The following is a 5,074-nucleotide window of genomic DNA, read 5'->3' as shown; positions in this document are numbered from 1 at the left end:
TGCAATCCCAGGGGCTCAGGAGGAGGATCACAAGTTCAAGGGCAGCCCCACTGGGAACTCTGGGGAGATGCCCAACAGGAAGCACCCTATCTAGCCCCTCCCCTGTCAGATGTCCCTGCACCTGCCTGTGCCACAAGACATCCCTGTCCAAATCTTCTCTGTGTCACAGGATGAGAGCCACTAGGTGGGTATTTTAAGGACAATCTCCTGTACTTGAAGGGGGAATGCTGCTGCCCTCTTAAATGACAAAGAGGTGTTTGTTTCAGGTAAGGCCCTCCAAAGACACTTACGAGGGGCCAGCCTGTTCCCCTTGTCACTCTGACTCAGTGAGTCAGACCTGAGATAAACTTTGCTCATTATAACCATCAATTCTGACGGTTTTGAACATGCCCTATATGAAGAAGCATGACCTTGAACTGTGCGTACTCTGGAATGTGCTTCCTCTACACGTGATGGTCTACACTGTGGCGCCCCCTGTAGGGCTATGCCTGGCATAGAAAGTTGACCCGCAGGCTCAATTTGCCCCAAGAAAAGCCCCTTGCTGTCCTTTTGCGGGAGGGGTTGCTTCAGGAACGATCTACAGTGCAGTCTCTATTTTCCAAGGGTAAGGCATTTTTTTCTTCGCTCTATCTTCTGGTTGGACGTATCAGTTTTGCACTTTCCCCTGGGCAAACCCATTGCATTTGGTTACTGAAACAGCCCCCACCCCAGCATGCATACAGCTTGCCTGTGTCAGAAGAAACTCCTCAGGGCTGGAGTTGTGGCTTGGTGGTAGAGAGCTTGCCTAGCATGTGTGAGGCACAGGGTTTGATTCTCAGCACCGCATATGAATAAAGGTCCATTGACAACTACAAAAAAGGAAAAAATTCCTGAACACAGAAACAGAGAAGTGTGTGCTGTGGGACAATAGACCACTAATCTGAGAGACAGTGATTCTAAGAGCCTGTTGGAGGTGCTAAGCTGGTTTAGCAGGAAGTAGGAAAAAAAAAAAGAATATTTGCACCTTTAAGATGCTTAGAGGAGCCAGGTAGGGTGGCACACACCTGTAATCCCAGCAGTTCAGGAGGCTAAGGCAGGAGGATCCTGAGTTCAAAGCCAGCCTCAGCAATGGTGAAGCAGTAAACAACTCAGTAAGACCGGGTCTCTAAATAAAAACACAAAATAGGGCTGGGGATGTGGCTTAGCGGTGGAATGCCCCTGGGTTCAAACCCTGGTGCTAAAAAAATTAAAAAAAAGACATTTAGAGGATTGAAGGGTAAAACCCCAGTTATATATGTGTGTCTCCTAACTTTTCTTCCTCGGAGAGAATTAGTAAGCAGCACAGACATCATTGACAAATTGAGCCTGGGGGTCAACTTTCTATGCCAGGCATAGCCCTACAGGGGGCGCTACAGTGTAGCTCTCTTCACTGAGGGTATTTTATTTGTTTGCTTATTTATTTATTTGGTGCTGGGGATTGAAGGCAAGCACTCTACCAACTGAGCAATATCCCCAGCCTGGTATTCTTTTTTTCTTCACTTTCTACTTCTCATTTTCCGAGGGAGGGCTGGAGACTCTTTGCAAAACTACCTCCTGTCATAAATAATTTTTTTCCTTTGTATTAATCCAGTTAACTCACATGGCCACCTCCCCCCCCCCCCCCAATCAGATAAATTTAGGAAGAACTCTCTCCAGTAAATGGTCTGTCAGGTCCTCTCACTTGAGGACTAATTATTGCTTATCCCCAGAACATGAAATGGTTGTCTCTCCTTGGGTCTGTAAGCAGAGCTGTCTTAGTGGATCCCCTGTGATTTCATTTCATTCTGGTTTTAATGCTTATTTAGCAACCAAACCATTTTCCTTTCCTATTAGTGTTATGGAGAAATTTTCTGGGTTGGGGGATTTTTGTTTCTAATTATGTAAAAGGATAAAATTATAACTATTTGGTTTAACAATCTTAATTGGTTTTATTTTTGACTCTTAAATCAGGCAATACTTTACACAGATCGGGAAAGTATATTAAAGAGCTGAGCAAAGGAGGTTGGTTTTGTACACAGAGATTAAAGAAAGCAGAAACACCACTAGCAACAATAGCAGATGTCATTCCAAAGTTACTTTCCTTGTGAGGTGGGGGACAGGGAGGCAGAACAATGGAAAATTAACTGATTGGTTAGCATCAGAGGCCATATATATATATATATATATATATATATATATATATATTTTTTTTTTTTTTTTTTTTGCAGTACTGGGGAGGGATTAAACCCAGAGTCTGCACAGGCTGGGCAAGTGCTCTTCCATTGAGCTACCCCATCCCTTTCTTATTTTATTTCAAGACAGGAGATCCTGCTCAGCTGCCCAGGCTGGCCTGGAACTTGGGATCCTCCTGCCTCAGTTCCCTAAGGGATTATAGGTGTGTACCACCTTGCCCCTTTTTGTGTAAGAATTAAGGCAGAGGTGACTTCATTATCAGGAAGATTGAAAGTACGAAGCCAGTCTAGGTAACTTTGAGAGACCCTGTCTCAAGATAAAAATTTTAAAAGAGGTAATGGTGGGGCTGTGGATGTAGCTCAGTGGTAGAGCGCTTGTCTTGCATGTGCAAGGCCCTGGGTTCAATCCCAATACCACAAAATGAATAAATAAAATAAAGGTTACCTTTATGTTCTGCAGACAGATCAATATTCCTAAATATTATGATCTTGCTCAAAATTCTATCATGATACCACATGGCCTGTGGGATAAAGTGCAATTTACATTTAATATAAATTGATATTTAAGATCCTTTCTGTTCAAGATACTGGGGAGGGAACCCAGGGCCTTGTGCCTGCTAAGCCAATGCTCTACCACTGAGCTACAGTTCCAGGTCCTTAGCCATCCAAGTGCCTGCCTGGAGGGGTATCTCCAGCTGTGGCTCTCACTGCCCACAGCCTCCAACTGGACCTCTCTCATTGTTGATGACGCTGTTCTTTTTTCTTTTTGGTGGTGCTGGGGATTGAACCCAGGGCCTTGTGCATGCAAAGCAAGCACTCTACCAACTGAGCTACATCCCCAACCCAACATGCTGTTCTTGTATTCTTTTGCCATAGCTGTTCCACTTGCATTTTCTTTATAACTTTTTCAATATTATTCACATATTAAAGAAAAAGAATTCAAGAGAGAACCTTACTTCCATGACTACAAAATGAAAAAAATCATTATGATTTGTCATATAGGCAACAAAAAACATTAAAAGATTAAGCAAATGTTTTAAAAGTCAGCTAGGTGTAGTTGCCTGCTAAAGGCTTTGAGTCTGCAGGTAGTTTTCTCCTTATTAAAACATGAAATTCACAACTGTTAAAGAAGAGACAAAACCATAGGAGAAAAAAAAATGTGATTTTCTTCCTCATTGTGGATACTGCTTTTTTTTTTTTTTACTTTGTTATTTGATATTATTTAATTCCAGACACTTCTGCTTTGCAAAATGTTGCCATTGTTAATGTGTTCTATATTTTTGGAAATACTGTGTCAGACAAAAAAAAAAGAGTTACTCAAGGGACCATCTTCTTGCACCTTATAGTTTCCTTTGTGAGAAGGGAACTCAGTTACCATAATTTCTGTCATTTGTCCCAGAAGAAAAAGGGATTTATCTAATTTATAAATTTATATGGAGTTGATGGTGTATGAGGTTCAGCCCCTGTCTTCTTTCTCTTGGGGGCTAGTTGGCCCTCAAGGGAAATCAGTTATTTGCTCCATTTAGATCTTCCTTGAGCAGACCCCTTGCCCTGGTAGACATTGCATATCCATCTAATTTGGGAATCCAAATAACAGGTCCATTTGATTCTGACTCTAAGCTAGATTCTGTTAATGGATTTTTAAAAGGTAAAAGCATGCTTTTCATACATATGTAAGAATGAAGATAAGCATTTTGCCTAACTCATTAATGAGAAAACTAGAGAAAGTCTCGAGCAATTCAAAGGAGAATGAAACAAGCCACACATTTATGGATCTGGAATATTTAAATAAATATTTGAAGGGAAGAAAACTGGTTTTTCACAGTGGGCTCTGGATAAAATTTATTTTCATGTCTTTAGGCAAGAAAAGGGATAATGCTCTTATTTTGTCTGTAGATAGGAATTGCTTGATTTTGCTATCAGTAATCTGCAGCTTATGTAATTGCAAACGAGCTCTTATACAATCCAGAGCCGATAACTGGGATGGGATTTTATCAGTAAATGAATGGAATTGCAATATTAACTGGACTCTTATCTAATGATTCAAGTAGTTCCAAATGCTGGTGTGGGAACAAGATGTATTTGTTGGGCCTCTTGTTTCTCTTCATTATTACTCTAATCCTTCAGCATTACCGTTCCATAAGATGTTGCTTGTTAAAAATTTTTTTAGTTGATTTTTTTACTGGGGTAAAATAGTGTTAGCATAAAAATCATTTGAAATATATATATATTATATATATATTTTTTTAATTTATTCTTTTTAGTCATACATGACAGTAGAATGTATTTTTGACATATTATTTGGAGTACAACTTCCCATTCTTGTGGAATTTGAACTACTTTTAAAGGAGTAACTCAGTGAAGTACATTCACACAGTCATGTAACCTTCACCACCACGGAAACCCATGACTGTAGCCCTGGACCCAGGAAGCCCTACCCTCCACCCCAGTCAGCACCGTTTTGCTCTCTGTCTCTATGATTTTGAAGACTTTGCTTTTCACATCTCCCTGTCAGGCCCATTCTGCCTACCCCCTGTGGGAACATGGAGCCCAGCCCTGCCCTGCCTTCTGGCCCATCTGAGCGTCCACCCACAGGCTTCCTACCTCTCCACCAACAGAGGCTTCAGGAATGACAGTGGCCTCCTCCAGCTCCTGATGACTGTGTCTTCTGAGGCACCTTCTCACAGCTTTATTTCTCTGCTATTTGTATTACCGTGAAGATTCTCTCCAAGTAGATCTCTTAAGTGCAGCAACCGTGATGACTGATTTGGGCAGGAAAATATAATAAATAGCATAAGATACTTGGGGGGTTTCTCAGCATTCACTTTCCCCTTTTAGTTTAGTATTAATGAAACAAACAAACAAAAAAGTTGAACATCAAGGTA

The 5,074-nt window shown here is 41.2% G+C and overlaps 1 non-coding gene across 1 annotated transcript; it reads right to left on the bottom strand.

Annotated features, from left to right (window-relative positions):
• Nucleotides 1-2,956: 2,956 nt before the first annotated feature.
• On the bottom strand, nt 2,957-3,029 carry Trnaa-ugc (transfer RNA alanine (anticodon UGC)). The gene has a single exon. It is a non-coding gene; the product is annotated as a tRNA-Ala (tRNA).
• Nucleotides 3,030-5,074: the final 2,045 nt, after the last annotated feature.

Source organism: Marmota monax, unplaced genomic scaffold, assembly GCF_021218885.2.
Source record: "Marmota monax isolate L192 unplaced genomic scaffold, Marmota_monax_Labrador192_F-V1.1 WCK01_AAM20220418_F8-fsc00029, whole genome shotgun sequence".
Lineage (NCBI taxonomy): Eukaryota > Metazoa > Chordata > Mammalia > Rodentia > Sciuridae > Marmota > Marmota monax.
This window is presented reverse-complemented; position numbering and strand designations above follow the sequence as displayed.